The sequence below is a fragment of the Aotus nancymaae genome, unplaced genomic scaffold (assembly GCF_030222135.1).
Source record: "Aotus nancymaae isolate 86718 unplaced genomic scaffold, 86718_ANA_hifiasm-v0.15.2.pri h1tg000010l, whole genome shotgun sequence".
Taxonomy (NCBI): domain Eukaryota; kingdom Metazoa; phylum Chordata; class Mammalia; order Primates; family Aotidae; genus Aotus; species Aotus nancymaae.
In genome coordinates this window covers 25,976,663-26,000,752 of record NW_026988421.1, presented here as the reverse complement: position 1 = coordinate 26,000,752, position 24,090 = coordinate 25,976,663, and the positions used below count along the sequence as shown (strand labels likewise).

At 42.4% G+C, this 24,090-nt stretch overlaps 1 long non-coding RNA gene across 1 annotated transcript; it reads right to left on the bottom strand.

Annotated features, from left to right (window-relative positions):
- Positions 1–698: 698 nt before the first annotated feature.
- LOC135273987 (uncharacterized) lies at positions 699–23,357 on the bottom strand. The gene is made up of 3 exons (XR_010341753.1): positions 22,902–23,357; positions 18,594–18,731; positions 699–1,073 (listed from the first exon to the last, which is right to left on the bottom strand). It is a non-coding gene; the product is annotated as an uncharacterized LOC135273987 (long non-coding RNA).
- Positions 23,358–24,090: the final 733 nt, after the last annotated feature.

The window sequence follows — 24,090 nt, the reverse complement described above, 5'->3', positions numbered from 1 at the left end:
GCTTCATTTTAAAACATGTTTTCTAATAACCTGGTTTGTCTGTCCTTAGGCCATCAAACTCCAAACAGTCATGCAACCAGAGCCTCTGAGGATGGCCCCTTCTGCTGGGAACCCTTAGATAGCCCTCTAGGGAAGCTCTAACTGCCGTTTCCCCAAAACAGAGCGCCCTATCAGCAGGAAGCAGTTAAGATTGGACTTCATCCTTGTCCTTAATCTAACTGCAGTTAGATGTACTTCTTTAGAGTGGGGAATGGGACAGCCAGGTGGGAGGCGCTCCCCAGAGAAACGCAGCCAGCCCGAGCACTGGGGTGGAGCCTCAGGAAGTTTTCACTGTTTGCAGTGGGAAGGAGCCTGGCCCCTCCTCTTCCTGTGTGGAACCTGGGATTCCAAGGGCTGGCGGTAAGTGCTCTAGCAGGGACTCCGGCCTAGTGGGAGTCCCTGTTTCTCTCTCTTACTTTTCACCCAAGAAAACCCTGTGTAACTCACCATTCAAATTGTCTGCAAGCCTGAATTTTCATGGCTGTGGGACCAAGAACCCCGTCTTTAGCTGAGCTAAGGAAAAGTCCTCAACACTACTAGTGGTCCAGGTGCTACTGTTTTGCTTCTTGGACCATGGAAAGGTCTGAGGGGTCCTGAAGGAAAGGCCAAGGCTGCTGTGGTGATGGAGGTCTACTTGGGGTGCTCAGGGAAGAGGCATTTTATCTTCCAAAACATAAGTGCAGTCTTGGTTCCTGAGTGTGAATAGTGTGACTTATATAATGGGTTCAGGTAACGAGGGGGAACAGAATTGTCTTTGATTTTTGAGTGTGGGACAGGAAGAGTCTGGATGGTGAAAGAATCCTGTAATTTAGCATTTCAACAGCTGGCATCACGAAACTGGCGTGTCTTAATTGAGTGTCAGCTCTGCTCATAATCCTCCCTTCTCCAGGAATTCTTCAGAGATTTTGGCGATCCACAGACATTCTACTAGATCCAAGGCTGCTCTGTGAAATCACTTGTGGTGGCATTCTTTACTGAGAATTCAATTCGTGCTTCATGTTGTAGTTATCTCTTACCACAGAGCATCCAAAAACCTGTTTCAAGAACACAGAACATAGCCAATTCTTTGAGTTCCTTTGCCTCTAGAACTTTTGTGTTGCCAAACTAACGCAGAATCTTGTATTGAAAACGCAGACCTTTGTATTCCCCAGGCTCTCTGAAAGGGGAATGTTAGAGGTACTAACACCAGTAGCCCAGGGCTGAAAGCAGGAAAAGCAGGAAAGAGATATGTCTGGTTTGGTCTGAACGGTATTAGTCAGTACAGAGTTTAAGTCTAAATGTTGCTAACATTTAAAAATGAATACATTCTACAAATAAACCCAGATTTCAGGCTTTTACCAGAAAATTGCTCAGTCAATACTGGTTCCACAGTCCAGCGCCAGCAATGGTGGCGTCCACTTTAGAAAGCATGCATTTCTGGTTGGCCACAGTCTTTACTACTCCCTCTTGTCTTCCTGCCCCACATTTGAGAGTCAGTTGCCATTTAATCATATTGTCTAGTGGGCAGGTACCACTCATTGGCACCACCTGCTGGGCCTCTTAGGTATTTAAGTTTCTGATTCAGGCTAGATGGGGCTTTTAGAGGGAAGCAGCTATTTAGGGAGAAAATAGTTTACATTCTCGAAACCACTGATTTTTGTGGGCCCTGTGAGGGGAGGAGTCCAACACCCCACTTTGGGACTTCTGTGAGGTGACTTGTGGATGACTGGGAGACTGGATGTGCTCCTGGTCGCTGTGATAGAAGATCTCTGGGCTCAAGCCTGGATCTTCCTCCTCAAAGGACCAGACTAGCTTAGACCGAGATCACCTAGCTGTAATAAATGAAGACAAAAGACAAGGGGGTCTCTTTCTAAAAATATAGGGTGTGTAAGAACACTAGTGCTTTCGAACAGCATTAGGTAGCCCTATAGGATTACAGAACTGAATATCCCTCCAGCAATGTGGGAGAGAGTTCAGAGAAAAGTATTGATTAAGAGACTATATATATATATATATATATATATATATATATATATATATGGTCATATAATAGCTTTAAAGATGTTTGGCTGTGCCCTCAGGTGTTAGTCACAGTTCTTCTGGGAAACCGAGACAATAGAATCAGTCAATCTATCAATATATCTATGTATATCTATCTATCCATCCATCCATCTATCCATCCATCCATCCAATCTATCTAGACAGATGCTGGAGACTTGGGAGAGCTAATGAATAATTATAGTGTAAGTCTGAGTTGGGGCTAGAGTCTATGACCCAAAGCAGGAGAAGACCTATGTCCTATCTCAAAGACCATCAGCCATAGAGAGCGAATTCTCTTACTCAGCCATTTGTTCTATTCAGGCCTTCAATAAATTGTATGAGGCCCACCTACTTTGGGGAGGAAACTCTGCTTTACTCAGTCTACTGATTTAAATGTTAATCTCATCCAGAAACACTCTCACAGACGTACCCAGAATAATGCTTCACCAAATATCTTGAGCTCCCTGTGGCCCAGTCAAGTTGACATATGAAATTAACCGTCACTCCTCATGCCTCCCTATAGCAAGAGCTGGGGTGAATCCCATCCTCCTATCTGCAGGGCTGGCTATATGTGTCTGCTTATATGCTGTCACCAAGGAGCAGTTTCTCTTTGTTTTGTCATTGTGTGAAGCTGCATGCCTGAAATGATATGATGATTTTTCAAAAAGCCTTCCGCACAGAGCTGTTTTTTTTTTTGTTTGTTTTTTTTGTTCGTTAAGGGCAGATGCTCTCCTATTGCATGGGAAAGTACAAAGGAGGTGTTGGAGCCACCATATATTTTCAATATCTGCCAACATTCCTGGGGGATGCTGTAGTAACTCCTAAGGCTGCCCTTATTTTATCTGCCTAGCCCAGCCCATGGACTACCTTCAGAGTTATTTTCCCAGAGCCTGAGCCTAGTCCTGCTTCACTCATTTACAGTCTATCTCTGGGTCCCTATGCCTTCATCCGCAACCTGGCCTCTTTGACAGGGTATTCTGGCATTCTAGACTCTTCCTGCATTGCCAGCTTCATCCCTCCATCACCATGTGCTCTCCCCAATTTCCCAAATATTCTGTTTCCTGCTCCTTTCCAGGTCTCTGTTCAGCCTGCTCCTCCGGCCTGAGGTGATTTTTTTTCCATTCTGCTTATTGAACTCCTGCCAAACTCCAATTTTGACATCATAGCCCACTATGAATGCTGCTTGTCTCTAAATCCATTGCTGGCATTTCCAGTAGGTATCACAATACTTTGGATCTCTAACCTAACACCTTCCCCAAATTGTTATGTACATGCTCCACTTCCCTGACTAGAACCAATACTTCTCAAGGGCCACAGAGCCATCCCCTTCTGTTTGGGGGTGGAATTTGGACAAGAGGAAAATGGGGTGAATCTTCTGAGTGTTAAATTATCAAATCAACTCAATAGGCCAGAAAAGTCATATATAAAGACCTCCTAAGTAGTCAGAATAATTCTTGGTTCAGAGTGCAACTTGCTTGAAGCTGTTTTTAAAGCAGCATTTATCACCTTGTAATCTAGAGGTGAGGGAAGTGTCTTTGTATGGAAAAGTTCATTATCCTATAATATCTTCCTTTTGATGGTTTGCATGATGAGCTAGCATATTCAAGGCTCTGAGAAGTGCTATCATAATGAGCCCTTTCACTTTGTTGCATCTATTATTTCTTGAATTTATATGATTTTCTTTTATTTTTCATAGAATACTATGAAACTTTTATTTTTTTTAATGGGACATTGTCAATATCTGCTGGACTAAACAAACACTCTACTAATCAGAAAAAGAATTGGTCTGTACTGAAGCCAGAAAAAAGAAAATCAGAGGGGCCAATACTGTCAAGAGTCCATCCAAGGGCCATTTAAATACATCTGGCCAGAGGTCTGGGCTGTCAAGTCCTGCCAGCAGATTCCTTCCAGAGACATTCCTTGACCTGATACCATTAAATCACTTTAGTAGGACAAGTAACTTTCTTTATTCTCATTTCATGCTTGCTAGACAACCTGATTATACTTTAGTTTTGGAAGTAAATTTCTTAACGAAGGAAATAATCTGGTCTCAGGATGGGATGTTTAAATCCCTTGCAGTTCTATTATGGTAGTAAATTGGTATTCTCCCCTGTGACCTTGATTAGTGAGACTCCATCCCTGAGACACTTATTCATTCTTAGTGGAATGAAACAAAATCATATTTCACAACCTGTGAGGGTGTGAATGATATCCTATTATTGTGGTGAATAATAGTAATGTCAATCATCAGCATTCATAAAGCATCGCTTTGGTTATCTGTTGCTGGATAGCAAATCACCACTTAGTGGCCTAAATCAGAAACAATCATTTTATTATTTCCCACTGTTTCTGTGGATCAGGAATTTTAGAAGGGCTTGGCTGAGCAGTTCTGGCTTGGGTTGTAGTCAGACAACGACTAGAGCAGCAGAGGGCTATTGGCATCTCTTTCTCCATTGCAGACTTGGGGCCTCCAGATGTTTCCTCCATGTGAGCTGGTTAGGGCTTCCTCCAACTATGGTGGACCCAAGACTCCAAAAGCAAGATTCCAAGTGAATCAGGTGGAAGCTCTGTCAACTTTTCTGGTTTAGCCTCAGATTCAAAGGGAAGGGAAATAGACTTCACCTCTTGGCAAGAAAATGCCAAGGTTTTAAAGAACATGTGGATAGGAGATAATGTTGTGGAGTTTGGAAATACAACCTGCTGCAAGTGCTGCTTATATGCAATGCCTTTGGTAAATCTCTCTGTCTCTGTCTCTCTCTCTCTCTCTGACACACACACACACACACACACACACACACACACACACGTGTTCTTCTCCCTTATTAATTCCTCACAACAGATCCATGAGATAATTCTTAACATTCCCCATTTTTACCAATGATGAAACTGAGGCTCAGAGAGGTTAGGTCATTTGTCCAAGAAGTTGCAATCCTCTAGTTGTAGGGTTGGGTTTCAAAATCAATGTACCTTCTTAAACAGTATGCTCCACTGCCTCCTGACACACTGAGGTAAATTCCAGTCTGGGAAGTTACTGGAAGCCTGTCAGCCAGTCTTCCTAGTGACTCCACATTACCATACATAGTAAATATGGTGGGAGAATATTTCAAAGTATTAACCAGCATGGCTTCCTCCTTAAAGCATCACATTCATTTACTTGTGTCCTGAGAGTCTTTCCCTCATGGAGACCTTGCCTGCTTCCCACCTCTTCTGGTCCAGATAATGAGACATGAGTCACCAGTTTATAAAACTGGAAAGCAAAGACCAAAGCTACTTGTTTATTAAGTGTCTAAACTGCTTTTCAACTCCATAAAAGAGTCCTAGTGAGACTGACAATGTCGGTGCTTTATGCCGGTGTCCCTCGATCCCTTGTCACCATTGTATGCCCCCACCCTTCAGTGTTCCTGAGCTTCTAACAGGCAGCACCCGTGGCTCCTTTTTGCATATGTTTGAGTCCACTCTGCCAAACTACACAAGTAGATAAGGAGCCTGGGCACTTAGGTCTCACTGGCTGGTCCTTAGCCAGTGCCTGAAGGTGTGGGAGTGAGAGGGTTCAGCTGCCTGTCCTTTGGTTGGGACAGCTCTGTAGGTGACATCCTACAGAACATTCCTATGGGATTGGGTGAAGCTCCCCTCTGTGGGACTTTTTATGAAACTGCACCTTTGATTGGCTTCCTCCCCCTCCTTCCCATGATTCCCTGCCTCCCTTGTGGGTTTCTCTGGGTACACCATCTTTGATAAGCCACTTACAGCCCACTTCTGGAAAGCCTGAGCTAAGACACCAAGGATGGGAAAAGAGAGGAGGGAGGTGCTGGAGAAACTTCTTCAGTACAGGCCAGATCCTGTGCCAGATCAGGGGGCTACAGGGATGTTGAGCCAGCCTGGCCATTCTCATTGTCCTTCAGAGAGTAGACTTGCTTCCCGCCCTGATTACAGCAGCTGGTCTGTCACCTGTCAGCCTCAATTGAGGAGTCCCTCCTCAATTTTCAGTCTAACCTTCCTTCTGTGGACACACCTACCTCCCACCCTGCTCAACGGTACCAACCCCTGGAATGAAGATTGGACCCCAGTTACTTAAAGGAGGGCAGTGGTCTGAGGTTAAGTCTCCCACAACTTGCTTCTCCTAACACTCTCTTACTCATGCCTAAAATGACACTTGATGGAACTCATTCAAAATCTCCCAGACCAGATGCAGAAGATCACACCTGCAATCCCAGTGTTTTGGGAGGCCAGTGCAGGAGGATCACTCAAGGCTAGGAGTTCGATACCAGCCTGGGAAACATAGTGAGATCCTGTCTCTATCCAGAAAAAAAAAAAAAAAAAAAAAAAAAAAAAGGACTGGAATGCACAATGAGCTAAGAGTTAGAATTCTTGAGCACTAGTCCCAGCTCAGCCCCCTGACTAGCTGTATAACCTGTTTTCTCATCTTCAGTATAGTCTCTGAGATCCTTTCAGCTCTAAATATCTGTGCTTTCATATGACATGTTCAGTGCCTCCTGAGAGCTTATAATCTTGTTAGGGAGACACGACACAATTAGAAGGCTGTATATGACAGACTGGAGCACAAAGCTGAAATCAGTCCAATTAACAGGGAAAACACTTGGTGCAGAAAACAAGTACTGTACAGTGGCTGATTAGGATGGGAGGATTTCTGTGGGACAGAGTCTTCAGGAAAGGAGTCAAAGAATTATTTGAGAAGAGCTTTGGAGGATGACTATTGCTTATGGGGAATGGGGAAAGCCACCATAGTCTTATGCATATAATTGTTACCTGGGTGTGAAATGAGGGCAGAGACAAGGGAGAGAAGAGAATGGAATCCTGGTTATCATTTAATTGCTGTTCTAAGTGAATACAACAGTACACATTGCTCCAGTTATACTATGCTAGTTATTTACAGGGCTGTATTTCTATTCTCCCAGGCTTCACACACATCACTGGAAATTTGACATTCAGAACTAGCATTTCCAACCCCCTAGATTTTAATTAAAGTAATTATGTTACTAACAGAAGCTGTAATTTATCTTCTCCTTGTGTTCACAAAGTGGAAAAGGCAACTTTGGCCAAGCATATTTTCCCTGTCTCTTCTCCCCGGTTTGTTTCTTTTGGTGGTAGAGATGGAGGCATCTTTCTTTGATCTGGGTGGTCCAGAGACCACACTGCTTACTGCACTGTGCTTTCTAGTGCAGAGGCCTGTTCTGGCTGTTTGGAATAACTGTGGTACTGAGACCCAAATGGGGTTGAGTCAACCAAATGGGTTGAGTCTTTTCATTCAGGAGCAGCAATGAGCTAAGGTAAAGTCCTTCTGGCAAAGCTCTTATTGGCATAAGACACTGTGTGTGTGTGTGTGTGTGTGTGTGTGTGTGTGTGTGTGTGTGTGTGTGTGTGTGTGTGTGTGTGTTTTCCCTGCATTGGTGGGGATAAGAAACTCAGTGATTTAGATGAAAACTCTCCATGTAATTAACTTCCTCCAGACTAAAGCAGGTGCTGAAGGGAACTACTGGGCCAGTCTGCTTAGTAAATATCTATCCCCAGATGTAGAGCAATTCAATGGAAATAATTACACCAGGTCAATTAAGCAGAACCCAGATCTCCTCCTGTTAGCCTTTTTGAATTTTTTATTTACATGAGCCAAATTTGCTCAGGATTTAAACTGCTTTACCTCTAGAAAGGGGGTATCTCTGGGGAAATCTTATTGATTTGTGTGGTGGTGGTTGTTGCTGAAGAAGGTGGCCCCATTCCCCAGGCAAGAGCCCTGGGCTGGGCCTCCAATAGGCCTGGGTTGGAATGCTGGCTTCAACACAACATAGCTTTATAACCTTAGTCAAGTTACAGAACTCTCTAAAGCTTAGTTTTCTCATTAGAAAAAGGGAATAGTAAGAGGGCCTACATGTCAGTTCTTTTATAATGGTTAATTGAGAAAATGCTGGTAAAGCTTTGAAGAAAGGCCTGGTATATAATAAATGCTCCATAAACAGACACTTTTGTTATTATGATGATAGTTATCAACAGAAAAAAGGGATATTATTATACCTGTGCCACCTACAGTGATCCAATGGAAAGCCTGTATAAAAAATAGCATGTGGATGTAAGAGCTAATTACGCTCAATCCCAAACATGCAGAATTCAAGAAACCAATATGTGTGTTTATAAAATGGAACAATTAGGAGATGATGTAAGTGCTGAAAAAAGAAGGAACAGTAGAATTCATTGAATTCTAAAGACCCTTGGCTGCACCAACTACCAGTCCATTTGTAGATTACCGATGGCCTGTCACAAAGCCTGTTAGGGAGGCTGAGAAACTAAGCACTGGGGACCATGCTAAGTTGAAAATGAGTCAGAAATGAAGTGACATCGCTTCTAGAATGATAAGGCAAATCAGTAAGAAATGGAATCCAACTGACAAAAATTCAGCTTTTTGTACAATAATAGTATTTATTGAGAGCTTACAACTTGACAGAGGTATTTCTAAGTGCTTATGTGGATTCCTTACTTAATCCTTACCACAACCTATAATGTTGGTTTTATGATTACCTCAACTTGACAGATACGCAACTCTTCAGGGATGCACCTGCTACAGAAAATGAAAGGTCACTTACTTCTTAAAGGAGCCCCTTTGTAGACTGGGGGCGAGGCAGGATCCACCAAAAAGCTTACATGTGGGAGAGGTTTACTGAAATCTTGGGAGAATCTGGATTTAGCTGTGTTCATCAATTCATTAAACAACTGTTACACGGGGTCTTCTACTCTGCACTAGAAACTTGGTTTGCTGTTGAAGATATAGTGGTAAATAAAAATAGATATGATTAGTTCTGGGAAGATGGAATAGATGTACTTTTCCTTACTCCTTCTGCTATGTACAGTAAACCTCCTGGACATTGTCTAAAAACAAACATAAAAGAGTCTGAAAAATGGAAAGAAGGCAGATTTGCTAAGGGACTTTAAGATCCAAGGAAATGACAGAGTGGTGAGTTCTCTGGATTTTCTTAGAGATGAAAAAACCAGTGACCAAGAAATGGCAATGGGTGCAGATAATACAATTCTGGCTGTCTCTAGCCAAAGGACCAGGAAAGAGGCAGCCTAACAAGACAGGGGACTTTCAGACATTAATGGCTCTATTCTAGCCAAACGCCACAGAAAAAACTGTGGCTACGCCCTACCCCCACCCCCACCCCCATATTTGCAATGGCTACATGAGAGGATAGATTTCCACCCTCTTGAGGCTGTAACAAGGTGCTGCACTCCCCTGCAAGAATGGTATCAGAGAGGGCCAGGTAGAAACCTGAGACTTCCATCTGCTCCAGTTGGTGATGGGGCATCCCTGCCTGCAGTGTCAGTGGAAAGCACCTTTACTCCCACACAACAATAATGAAGCCACCCTGTGCCTCCCTGTGGGGTGGTGTCAGAGGAGGCCTAGTGGAGAGTCAGGACTTTCACACCTGCCTAGGGGTAATGAAGCCACCCTCCACTTTCTACCCCTTTGTGTCAGTGGAGGCCAGTTGGGAAGCAGTAATGAGCACATTCTTACCCATCCACCCTCCCCCTGTGCCAGAAAGGTGTGATTGGAGGTTAGGTGTCGACAGAGGACTCTCACATCTGTCCAGCCCCACCTACCTCAGTGTCAAAGGAGGCCCAGGAGGGAATGTGGACCTGTACCCCCACCTGGTGGTAACAAGATGACACCCTCCCCTTCCCCTGCCAGAGCTGAACAGAAGTCAGCTAAAACAGAAGGTTCAAATAAGATCCAGCATCTTATAATACTAAATATATCCAGGTGTTAACCAAAACCCATTTGACATATCAGGAGCCAGGAAGATATCTAACTGAATGCAAAAAGAAAATTAATAGATAACAACACTGTGAAGACAGAGATGTTAGAATTATCTGATTAAGATTTTGAAACAGTTATTGTAAAAATACTTCAAAGAGCAATTACAAATGTGCTTGAAACAAATGAAAATACAGAAAGTTCAAGCAAGAAAATTGAAGATATAAAGAAGAGCCAAATGGAAGTTTTAGAAATGAAAAACATAATCACTGAAAATATAAATCTCAAAGGAGATATTCAACAGCAAAACAGAGAGACAGAGGAAAGAATAATTGAACTTGCAGGTTGAAGTAGAAATTACCCATTTGAACAACAGAGAGAAAGTGGACTGAAAACAATAAAGAGAACAGTCTCAGGTGCTTGTGGGACTGTAGCAAATGATCTAGCATTCATGTTCTAGGAGTCCCAGAAGAAGAGAAGAGAAAGGACAGGAATGAAAAAGTATTTGGAAAAATAATGGCTGAAACCTTTCAAATTTGGCAAAACACATACCTACAAAAAAGAAAGAAAGAAAGGGGTGATTATCTGAAGTGAGAAATATGTTAATTAGTTTAAGGTGGTTTTATACACACACACACACACACACATTATAAATCATCACATTATACACCTTAAACGTATGTAGTCTTTGTCAAATATACTTCAATTTGAAAAAATTAGTTTAAAAAGACATACCTTCATATTTAAGAAGTGGGGTGAATAATATAAATCATCTCCTCCAAAATCTATAAGTCTCCAATATAGAATAATCTGTCCAAAAATCTATAGCAAGGCATGCCACAAGCAAACTTCTGAAAAGTTAACACAGAAAATCTCCTGTTTGTTTGTTTAAAGAGACAGCATCTCACTCTGTTGCCCAGGTTGGAGTACAGTAGTGTAATCATAGCTCACTGTAACCTCAAATTCCTGGGCTCAAGTGATCCTCCTGCCTCAGCCTCCTGAGTAGCAAGGACTACCGGCATGCATCACCACACACACCCAGCTAATGTTTTTTTTTAGAGACAGAATCTCATTGCTCGTCTTGAATGCCTGGATGCAAGTAATCTTCCCATCTTGGCCTCCCAAAGTGCTGGGATTATAGCTGTGAGCCACTGCACCTGGCCAGAAATGTCTTTAAAACAAGAAGGAAGTGATGCATTACTTATAGGAAGAAAATGATTCAAATGACAATTAGTTTCTCACTGTCTGCACATGAGAAACATATTTCAAGTGCTGAATATTAAGAAATGCCAAGCCAGAATTCCATCATAAAAATTCCTTCAACAATGAAGGGGGTAAGCCAGGCCAGAAATACAATTACTGCATATTCTCACTTATATGTGGAATCCAAAACAATTAAAATAATAGGAATAGAGAGCAGAATGATAGTTATGAGTCTGGGGGTTTGGGAAAATGGGAAGATGTTGGTTAAAACATACAATGGTTCACTTAGGAGGAATAAATAAGTATTTGAGATGATAAATATATTAATTAGCTTAACTCAATAATTCCATATTGTATACATATATCATGGCATCACTTGGTACTTCATAAATATATATAATTATAATTTGTCAATATTCAATTAGAAACAGAATGAAGAGGACATGAAGGTATTTTCAGATGAAGAGAAACTAACAGGATTTGTCAGCAGACTTACTCTAAATAAATGGCTACACAAAATACTCTAAAAATAAAGGAAATGATAAAAGAAGAAACTTTGTAACATCAAGAAAGAAGGAAGAATGCCAGTAAACAAAAATATGAGTAAATAAAATAAAATTTCCTTATCTTCTTTAGTTTTCTATATTATTTTTGATAGTTGAAGCAAAAATTGTAACACTGTCTGATATGGTTCTAAATATAAGTACAGGAAATACTCAAGGCAACTATATCAAAAGTGGGGGATGTTAAAAGAACATAAAGGAAAGTAAGGTTCTGTACTTTACTCAAACTGGTAAATGGAAAACTGGCAGGCCATGATAAATTATATATATTTAATGTGATACCTGGAGCAACCACTAAAAAAATGTGCAAAGAGATATACTCAAAATGCTATGGAAAAATAAAAATGAAATTTAAAAAATGTTCAAGAAAGCCACAGGGAGGTAGGAAAAACCAAACAGAAAAATGGGAAACAAAGAGGATAAATAGAAAACTAAAAAGAAAATGGCAGAATTAAGCTCTAACACATCATTAATTACATTAAATATAAATGGCCTAAATATACAAAACAAAAGACAGAGATTGGCAGGGTTGTTTAACAAACATGACCCAACTATGTTCTATCTAAAGGAAACTCACTTCAAATAGAATTATAAATGTATGATAAAAGATATGTTATGCAAATATTAATCAAAAGAAAACAAGAGTAACTATATTAATGGTAGATGAAGTATGGTTCAGAAGTAAGACGATTACCAGAGATAGAGACATTATATAATGACAAAAGGGTCAATCTATTAAGAATAGCAATTTTAAATGTGCATGCATCAATCAAAAAAATCTGCAAAGCATATAAAGCAAAAACTGATGAAGAGAGAAAGTTAAAAAAATCTACAAGTATAGTTAGACATGTCAACCCCTCTCTTTACAAATAATAGAACAACCAGACAGCAAATTAGCAAGGATATAGAACTCAACAACACTATCAACCAACAGGAGCTAGTCAATACTTACAGAATCCTCCAACTAACAATGGTAGAATATCTTTTGTTTCCAAGTGCTCACAGAACATATGTAAGATAGACCATATTCTCAGCTATATAACAAACCTCAACACATTAAAAAAATTGAAAGCATACAAAATGTATTCTCCTACAGCAATGGACTCACACTAGAAATCAATAACAGAGAGATAATAGAAAAATCTCTAAACACTTGGCGAAAAACCCAAAAACATACTCCAAAATAATCCATGGGTCAAAGAGGGAGTCTTATGAGAAATTAAAAAAAAATTCAAACTGAATGAAAGTGAAAATACAACATATCAAAATTTGTGGGATACAGCTAAAGTAATTAATGCCAAGAGGACAATTTATAGCACAAAATGCATACATTAAAAATGAGGAAAGCTTTCAAGTCAATAGTTTAAGCTCCTACCTTAAGAATCTAGAAAAAGAAGAGCAAAATAAACCTAAAGCAAACAGGAGGAAGGGAATAATAAAGAAAACAGCTGAAATCAATGCAAGTTAAAGCCACAATGAAATTTCACTACATGCTTACCAGAATGGCTAAAATTGAAAAAAAAAACAAAAAACACTAAATGCTGAAGAAGATTCAGAGAAACTTGATCACTCATATTTGCTGGTGGGAATGCAAAACGGTACAGCCACTCTGAAAAAAATAGTTGGGCAGGTTGTTAAAAAACTAAACAGGGAACTGCCATATCACCTAGCATTTACACTCTTGGACATTTATGCTAGAGAAATAAAAACATATTCATGGAAAAACCTGTGTGTAAATGTTTATGGCAGCAGTTTTCATAATAGTTAAAAACTGGAAACACCTCAGATGTCTCTCAACAGGTAAACATCCATACCATAAAATCCAACTCAGCAACAGCAAAGAACAGATTAATGATACAAGCAACCTAGATGACTCTCCAGAGAATTATGCTGAGTGAGAAAAGCCAGCCCCAAAAGGTTACAAACTGTATGGTTCTTTTTATATAAAATTCTTGAAATGGCAAAATTATAAAAATGGAGAACAGATTAGTGATTGCCAGAGATTGAGGAGATGGGAACAGGTGGGAAGTGGGCATGGCTATTAAAGGTCATATGAGGAATTCTTGAAATGATGGGAGGGTTCTGTAGCTTTGTCAATATTCTGGTTGTGATGTTGCACTGTATTTCTGCAAGATGTTACCACTGGAGAAAATGATAAATGGTATATCAGATCTCTTTGTATTATTTCTTTTCTTTCTTCCGTTTTTTTCTTTTTCTTTCTTTCTTTTATTCATTAAGAGACAGGGTCTTGCTCTCTTGCTCAGGCTGGACGGAAGTGGCACCATTCTAGCTCATTGCAATCTTGAACTCCTGAGCTCAACCCGTACTCCCACCTAACCTCTGAGTAGCTAGGACTACAGGTATGCATCAGCATGCCTGGCTAATTTTTAAATTTTATTTTTTGTAGAGATGGGGACTTGCTATGGGGACCTGCTGTGTTGCCCAGACTGGTCTCCAACTCCTGGACTCAAGCGATCCTCCTGCCTCGGCCTCCCAAAGGGCCGAGATTACAGGTGTGAGCCACCATCCCTGGCCTTTTTGTATTTCTTATAACTGCATGTGAATCAACAATTATTTCTAAATAAGAGGTTTAATTAAAATAGGTATGACCTCTTTGCTGATGAAGTTTATAATAGACTGGAGGAGAGAGGCATTAATTAAACCTCTACACAAACATATTTAGAAATTCAATGATAAGAATGCTTTAAAGAAGAGGTGTATAGTACCAGGAGAACATATACTAGATGGGGTGATCACATGATTTATTGCTCAAAATGAGATACTATTGAGAGTGAAAGGGGGTACTATTAGTAATTATACTGGGAAAATTAACCTAAACCGGGATATGCAGTCACCGTAATAATAGGGGAGGGGGATGCATCCTGACTCATTCAGTGGGGCCAAGGGAGGCTCCCCGAGGAAGGTGAAGATAGACGGAGGACCAGAAGGAAGATAACAGTGAATCAGGCAAGCATGGAGGAGAAGAGCCATACAGGCAAAAGTGCCATGCCAGAGGGCGCCCAGACCTGTGGAAAGAGGAGTTTGGAGTTGGAGCTGCTCACGGATTCTGCTCACCTCCCAGGGTTGAGAAGCCCCTGTATGCTTTCCAGTAGGAAAGCCCTCATCAGGCCTCTGGCTCTGATTCCTGTGACCTGACCGCTCGCTCTCTTCTGCTACCCTGACAGGGGTGTTCCATCGAAGACCATGTGTTTGTTTTGAGGCTATATTTAGTTTCCTCTTTGCTCTCTCTGCCACGCTTGAACAACTTCCCAAGGATGCTGGCTCTCTTAGGTCCACTGTGGTGCTGCTGATTCTGACTCATGAATGGGTGAACGGGTCGGGGCCGTGACACCCGCGTGAGGGGGTGGTCACAGACGTGTCCAGGATACATCTCCCTCTCCACTTCCTCCAGCTGCTGAAGTGGCCTCGGGCCATCCCTGAAGGTTTTTCTCATTCCTTTGCCCAGTCCCATGCTTCTTCTGATCTGCAGCCCTATCTTTACTTGGCTGTTCCTGCTCCTCTGGGGAGCTCCTCTTTTCTCTTGGTTTCTCTATCCTGGTTCTTCTTTCTTGCTGTTAGGAACGGCCCCTGATGCATCATTTGCCTTGGATGGTGGGTTTAACTCTCTGAGCATCAGAGTCTCAGCCAGTAGAATAGAGATTCTGACCAGGAGGCTGGGATTCTCCAGGACTCTGGAAAGATTAAATGGGGGAGCTGGACATATTCACCTCTCGTTCAGAGCTGTAGCATTGAAGCCAGCCATCAAGGCAATTTATATGAGGTTATTTGCTCTTGATGTCTAATCTCACCTGGGGAAATTAAAAAGGTTTGCTCTCTCATGAAGAAAATCCCGCATCATTGAGCCAAGTAAGATACTTCTTTTGGGGGCATGATGGAGTTAGGGATGGGTGGTAAAAGGGGGTCAAATAATTATTTATTAAGTCTTTATTATGTACCAGGCACTATTCAAACATTATGTCATTGGATCTTCAAAAAATTCCTTGGGAGAGGGAAAATTGATATCTTCACTTTACAGATGGGGAAACTGATGCTCAGAGGGGTTAGACACCTTCCCCTGGGTAACACAGCTGGTAAGGCAGAGCTAGGATTTGAACTCCACTCTTTTTGAATGCAGAATCTTTGTATTTGACCCCTAGGCTCTACAGTCTCCCTGGATACCATGTGTCCTTTCTACTCCCTGAAAACACATCTGTCTGCATTTTCTCTCTTCTCCCCAACATACCTACTACTACCACCTAGGCACCTCTACTCTTTCTCTTTCTCTCATCCCTCCCTCTTCTTCCTTTTGCTTTAACCAGTTTTCCCCCCAGTTCTATTTTCTTCTCTGTTATGCAGGCCTTAACCTGCCATTGGCATCCCAGGGAAGAGGTCAATTCTGCTTGGGTCTCACTGTCATTGCTGCCTGGAGTTGCCCATGGTTGTCTAAACTCTTTGTTAAACTTGGTGAAGCAAGTTGGTGGTGCCTTTTTAAATGCAAGTATTATACTCCTGGGGAAGGGTACATTAAGGCATCACCATTTAGATATGAATTAGGATATGTTTCATTGTCTATGAACTTTGATGGGGGAGCACAGAATAAAGAGTGTGAACAGGAAAGGGAAGTTGGGTGCAACAGACTTTCTTTCAGCATATACTGGCTTCTAGAAATCAGAACTGTAGCCTGCTTGGGTCAGGAAGATGCCAAATTGAAGGAGATGAAATGTGTAACCATTTTGATGGCAACTAAAACAACACGTCCATGCCTTCTTTTATGTAGCTCTTTAAAGTTTGCTTAATGTTTCCTCATAAACTGCCTCCTTTAATCCTCAAGCCCAGTTATAACCCTATTACAACAATGAGACTTGTTACAATCTCCCAAGTAACACCGGTGGAGCCAGGACTAGACTTTAAATCCTCTCCTATCTTCATATTCACCTCTTCTAGATAACCTCTCGCTTTTTATTAAGGATATTCTAACTAAATTGCCCAAACTTTCTTTCTGTCTTCTATATAAGTTCCTTCTTTCCATTACTCTTTCTTTCAGTTGACAAGCATTTATTGAGGATCTGCCATTAGGTTAAGCTTTTACATATATTCTTTCATTTAATTCTCAAAACCACATTATGGGGAAGATGTTAAAATAGTTTCTCTTAGTATGGGAAAATGGAGTAATGTATCTCTTTCTGCCTAATTGACCAATGTCTCCCACTGTGAACCTCTGAAGGCCATTACCATATTAGTATCAAGGCCATGCTTTCCATAGCCAGCGATGGAGTGTACCAGGGATACCAGGCAGGCCCATTCCTGGGGGACAGGGGACTTTTCTAATAGTGACTTTGACTCAGAAGGGGACTCCTTGGATAGTGAATGACTTCGACTCAAGAACTTTCCATCAGCTTTGCCAAACTTTCTTAGAACTTCCTGGAAATCCATGATAATTCAAGAGCCATGCTGTACAAGACAAACTTTTCTCTAAGAAATGTGGCTTTGCATTGTGAATCATTAGGGAGAAGAATAAAATGAAAACCTATTTTCCTGAGAAACTTTTCCAACTACATACACCTCATTCGATTGATGCTCTCCTTTTCTTTTGGAGATATGACTAGAAGGAAAATGTCAACAAACTTGCTGATGACTTTCAGCAGCTTAATGAGTATGTATGTTCTTTCCCAGAGCTTGTTAAGTTTCCATTGATGACTTTTCTTCTTTAGCCCAAACTTGCTACCTGAATACAGGCCTGGAATTCACCAACCATAATTTTCTTTTCTTTAGGAGGTAAATGGCATGTCACCAACTAAATCACCAACCTCTTCTTAAATTGTAAGGAGCGTTGCGGAAGCCATGTGCCCAATGAGGACTGGCCACCAGCATTAGTCCTACTGATATGTTCCTGGGTGGCAAGATAGAGGACACAGCAGGAAGAACACTGACTTCAGAACCAAATAGACCTAAATATAAATATTACCTGGGGCATGCTATGGGACGTAGATCAGGAAGACAGTGTAGACCACTGTGTGAGAGCTGTCTGTCTGGATCAGACAGATCCTTTAGTTGGGGTCACTCACAAGCTATGCAATCCAACCTCTCTCACTCAAAGTTTCCTCATCTGTAAAATGGGGACAAAGTACTAGCCTCCACAGGGCTGTTCAGGAGAGTAAGAACATTTGTAGCCAAATTAATCTAGCACTTAATCTTTGCCAGACCTTGTTCCAAGTACTTTATGCCATTAATACATTTAATCTTAACTGTGACCCCATATGTTAAGTATTATCACCATCTCCATTTACAGATGAGGAACTGAAGTATATAGAGACATTCAGTGATTTATTGAAGGGTCACACAACTGGTAGTTGGTAGGGCTGAAATTTGAACATAGGCAATTTTTCTCTAAAGTATGGACTCTCAATCACTCCAATAGAATGCTGATGGGTCCTTACCATATTTCTAGGCAAGAGTTAGTGCACTGCATAAAATATCATTCATCATTATCTTTTACATCATCTCTCCTAACATCACTGCTTCACCTGTATGTATTTGTTTCTTAATCTACTCATTGGAGCCAAGAAATGACTTTGGATAAAATGAAGCAATGGCCATAGAAGACATAATGCCTGACTTAAAGGAAGTCCTTATTAAATGTCAGTTTTCAGGTAGCTATTTTCTGCTCTCCCCTTCATTCTGCTGCCTTTTTCTCTTTCTCTTCTAATTTTCCTTCATCACAAAGTATTTGGTGCCTTGTGGACAGGATTCTTAATGTTAGGATTCTTAATGTTACCTCATATACCTGTAACCATTGGGTAGATGGTCACCCCTCCCCTATTCTCCCCTTCTCCAAGGGAGAAAGGTTTCCCCGGTTAAGCATCCAATTCCACATAGGTGTTTTGAAATGCTAACTAGTCAGGATTTTATTTTGTTTGGTCTTCTACAAGAAGTTCAAGATGAAAGCAAATAGGGTCCCTTTCTAAGAAATTTTTTTTTTTTTGGTGCTGGGTGTAGTAGACATTTACCTTGCTTCATCCTGTGTCTGCCCAACATCTGAACTCCCTTCCCTGTGTGCTGGAGAATTTCCCATCTCAGGAGGCAGATCCACTTCCTCGTTGCATCTCTAGGGTAGGGGCTAGTGATCCAGGCTTGGCCAATTGATGCTAGTGATACAAAAAAGCAAGCAGCAGGTTAGCTGGTGACAATGGAGGTGGCAGCAACATTCAGCATTCAACTTTTGTGGTGCTAGTTAGAGATGTAGCATCTAGGCTTAGTGATGCTGGTCCTTATAGGACCAGTTCTGTGGTGTAATTTCAGGTGTCATTCTGCCTGAAGAACCCTTGAATCTAGCTTTCCACACCTCCCAGCAATTCTGGGAGTTACTCAATATCATTTTCATAAGAAAATTTTATTTTTTTTTTATAGACAGAGTCTCACTCTGTCACCCAGGCTGGAGTGCAGTGGTGTGATCTTGGCTCACTGCAGCCTCCACTTCCCAGGTTTAAGCAATTCTCCAGCCTCAGCCTCTTGAGTAGCTCGGATTATAGGCGCCCACCACCACGCCCGGCTAATTTTTTGTATTTTTAGTAAAGACTGGGTTTTGCCATGTTGTCCAGGCTGGTCTGGAACTTCTGACCTCAAGTGATCTGTCCGCTTTGGCCTCCCAAAGTGCTGGGATTACAGGCATGAGTCATCATGCCCAGCTGCTTCTTATAAGATAATTTTCTGCTTCAAACAGAATTGTTTTCTGTTGCTTACAATAAGAACATTGATACCATGCAATAAGGTGTGGTGGAGAGTAGTATCAATCAAGTCCTAGAGCTTTTGCCTCTTTAGAAAGTTGACACATGCTAAAAAGAACAGGTGGTTAGTAGCTGCAGCAGAGTTATTATTATTTACATTCATCTGTTTTGTTTTTTATTGCACATTTATTGAGGGTCATCACTGTGCCAGGCATTGGGCCAGATGCTGAGGATACAGTATTGAGCAAAACAGATACTTCATGGACACACAGTGATAGGAAGTCCTAATTGCACTGATCACCTGGTTGGTTTTGTCTGCATTTCAGGTTTTGTTTCACAATCATTTGCCTCCATAGAAATTCAGAGAGTTACAATGTAGACTGTTGTTTGATGTTAATCAATTAATTAATTTTCTATTTAGTTCTAAAAAGAATGTGAAGTGGCTTATCAAAAAAATACACAGATATAGTAAGATCAAAGAGTATCAAACAATAAAAACAAAGAGCATTTAGTAAAAAGGGAGTAGAGGATACAAATCTTGTCTGAAGACCTTTAGAACAAATTAACTTGGTACTCAGCATGACTGTTGAGACAAGAAGAAGACAAAGTGAGAAGACAGAGCCAGTTAAAAGAGCCTTTAAGAAAGGATGTCAGTTTCACAGGAGAAACCCATGTTTTAAGATAAATTTGCTTTTAGGTCCTCATGTAAGAGGTGCTGAACATTTTATAAAATATGGAAATAAGGCCAGGCATGGTGGCTCATGCCTTTAATCTAACCCTTTGGAAGGTGGAGGCGAGTGGATCATCTGAGGTCAGGAGTTTGAGACCAGCCTGGCCAACATGGGGAAACCCTGCCTCTACTAAAAAAATACCAAAATTAGTGGGGCATAGTGGTGTGCATCTGTAATCCCAGCTACTCAGGTGGCTGAGGCAGAATTGCTTGAACCCGGGAGTCGGAAGTTGCAGTGAGCTGAGATCACGCCACTGCATTCCAGCCTGGGTGACAGAGTGAGACTCCGTCTCAAAAAAAAAAAAAAAAAAAATATGGAAATCAGCATCATTTTAATTCTTCTCTATCTGTGCCTGCTGAAAGTGCTGATGGCAAAATATCTATTAGATTATTGAAGGACTGGAAGGGTAAGGGTGTGTGTGTGTGTGTATGATGTCAGGGAGAAGAAGCACAGTTTCCCAAAGTGTTATTTCACTGTGATGGTTAAAAAAAACCTGAAAGAAAACTTCTTTGGATGACATTTAGCATAATCTCAAGGATAACTTACAGTATACAGTTTGCTTTCTCCAGTTGTTTTTAACAGGAACAGAAGCCCTGGTGGGAAAATGCATTCTCAGTGGGCATTTGTTGCTGTCCCTATGGGGACTGTGTGAGGGCTAATCCTCACTCTCAACCTGCCTTTCCCAGCTGAAGTAGGTATTATGTCAGCAAGGGAAATGGAACCCCTTCTAATCTTAGTCCTCTCTTTTAAACTCCAAATTGATATGGGACAGCTCCTATTTTATAGGAAGACAGATAATTTTATGATGATGACATGATGATGGTGATAATAATGATATAATAACTAGTACTATGAGGTTGTGGAGGCAAGCTTCATGGAAGAGGATTCTTCCATGAAGAAGCCTTCTTCCCATGAAGCCCATTCCATATTGAAAACTGTGGCAGATGACACATTCCAGCCCTAAGAAATACAGTAAGAACGTTCATGGAGGTGGGGCAAGTACGTGGAGCTTTGGATACCATTCTAAGAAATTTGGATTTTATACATAATGGTAGGTTGTTGAAAATTTTGAGGAGGGCAATTCATGATATAATCTTCCTTATGTTTTAAGAGGCTATTTCTGTCAACAGTGTGGAGCTGTGTTGTTTAAAACAGTAGCCACTAGTCACATGTGGTTATGAAATGTAGTGAAAAAATGTGGGTGGTCTGAACTGAAATGTGCTGTAAGTATAAAATACGCACTGGATTTTGAAGACTTGGTACAAAAATATGTAAAAATAACTCAATTTTTATGTTGATTGTAAGTTGAAATTAAACTATTTTTGATAACGTCAGTTCAATAAATATATTATGAAAGTTAATTTCACTGGCTTCTTTTTATTTCAATAAAGCCACTGCAATAAAGCTATTACATTTTTATTTGAAGGTGCTGGTGTGGAGGCTGGTTAGGAGAAAGAAAGAACTGAAGATCAGGAGAAGAGAGGAAGCTATTGCAAAACCTTAAGCAAGAGATGTTGAGGGTCAGATCTAAGGGAGTGACTTTGGGAATGAACAGGAGAGGACTGGTAAAGAAGGCTTTTCAAAATAGGATGGGACAAAAGTTTTTATGGATGTCGGGATCCAAAAGAGGGAGCCAAGCTTGCAAATTAAGTGTCTAGTCTAGTTGACTAAGAAGATGTTGGGGTGATGGTTTTTATGTTTTGCTGCATGTGGGTTTCAAGGTGAACACATACCCATATGAAGCAATGAGGAAGTTAGGTGTGAAGCTCAAGAGAGGATGTGGTGAAGTTGTAGATGCAGGAGTCAACACCAGGAGCTGGTAGTTGAAGGACAGAAATGGGCCTGATCACTGGGCTCATTCAGACAGGGAGAAAGGGAGAACAGAATGAGAGGCAAGCATGGAGAATTGGGGGAATGACGGAGGTTGGGGCTCAGAATTTAAGATGTGGATAAAAGAAGACAAGCTTGACTGAGGGTGGCCAGGGAGGACCCAGGAGATCCTGGTACCATGCGGACCAAAGGAGATCTTTTCAGATGGGACAAGTTTACAAATGCAGAAAGAAGAGGTTGTTGAGTGGTGCTGTCAGGTGTGTTGGGGTAGGCCTTTGACAGTCACCTAAAGGCAGATGTCAAATTGCAAAAAGTTCAGGAGTGAGGAAGAAGATACTGTTGGTACAGGTGAGAACTACTGGTGAAGTTTGGGCACCAGAAAAGGCTAATGGGGAATGGGAAGCAGGGGGTTGGAGGCAGTTGGGTGGGGGGAGGGCACCGGCAGCTCAGGGCTGAGGGCAAGGATTTTCAGGCAAAGGGAGAAGGAGGGAGAGACTGAGGGTCGAAGGAGAAGATTATAATTGATAGAGCAAGGCCAAGAAAACGAACTGGTGCAGGAGGCACGTGAAAATGTCACACTTGGAGAGTCTTTCCTTTTTCGTTTTCAAACATGCTTTTTAGCTATATCTCCTCAAGCCCATCCCAAGGATCCAACCCTTCCCCGGGTTTCATTCTGGCAGGGCCTGCTTCAGACAGGAGAGAGGGAGTGAAGCCCCTATCAGAGCGTCTGCCTCTTTTGCACCTAACTGCTCCTGCTTGGAAACTGCAGGAAGCTGCGGGGACTGGACGGCGCACCTCCCAGTGCACACAGTGCTTGGGAGACTGCACTCTTCCGGGCTGTGTGAGCCTCGGGTCCGCCCAGACCTCCTATACTGTGGCACCTCTGCCCAGAGCCTGAGGAGCAGAGCAGCGCCGCGTCCCTCCTGAACCCCGAGCTTTGGCTCGGGCTGCAGCGCCTGGCCTCCTCCAGCAGGGGCGCTGGGAACCCGCGGATGGCCAGCTCTCGTTCAGTGCCTGGTCCTGCGCCTACCTGGGCCTGCAGCGCTGGAACTTTTCTTGGGACTGCCCGCATCGCTCAGTCTTTGTAAACCCACGGATGCCAGGACCCGCCCCATTCTCGGCCGGACGTTGTCGCTGGCATCGTTCTTCGGCTCAGCTTCCCCCGTTGCTAATTGCTATTTTGGCACTGGGTGGAAAAGCAAGTTCACGAGGGTGGGGGCTCGCGGGAATCGCTGGATATTTTCCCTCTGCTAGCTTAGATTCTCAGGCGGCTCTTCTGCTTCCTCCATCCCTCTTGGTTCTTACCTGGAGCTCTTCCACCTCCTCTTCCTTTTGCACCATTCTCTCGCCCCTTTTCTCCTTCGCCTCGTCTGTCCTCTCTTCTCTCTCTTTTTTCCCTCTATTTTCTCCTTTATTCTGTCCTTTCACCTTTCTTCCCTCTCCGCGCATTCCCCTCCCTCTCTTTCCACTTAAACCATCTCCTAGAGAGCAGGAACTCTTCATCTACTCTGGAAGGGAAGAACAGGGCTGGAGGCTGTCTCCCTCCCTAAGCCTCCTCCCTCTGGCCTGCTCCTTTCTTAATAGGTCCTCCTCCAGCTCCTCTCGTCTCCGACTTTTCAACCCCTAGAAATCCCGGGGGCTTCTCGGAGGCGGCGGGCTACACTACATGTCCCGGGGCCTGTAGCTCGAGATCATCTTTGGGTTTAGCTCACTTCCCTCCAGCCCACCCAAAGTCTCCGTCTTCCTACGGTTACAAAGGGTCTCAGCTGCACCAAGCGCGCAGGCTACACTCCTGCAGCGGGGGGCTGGGGACCAGATAATCCCACGCGGCGCCGCCCCGAGTACCCTCTAACTGGCGGCCGACACTTTGAAACAATTGAGCCCGTTCAGAAACTGATTGAGGAGAGTGAGGGCACGACCTCGAAATCCCAGGCAGGAAAATGAGGTCTGGATTCTCCCTGTGAGAGCAGACATCTCAACTACTCTCTCGCCCCACCTCTGGCCGGGAGGTCCGAGCAAGGAGAGTCCCTCAACCGAGGAGAACCGGCAAGTTCCCGATCCCGCTGGGGCCTTCCGCCTCTCTTCCCTCACCCCCTAGGAGGCTTTATCAGGTTCTAATTGCTAGTGGTGGGGGCCATGGGTGCTCAGGGCGCCAAGAGGCGGGGGCTGCCGAAAGCGGCCTGCCTAGTTCTCAGTATTGCCTCTCTGACCACTCGCAG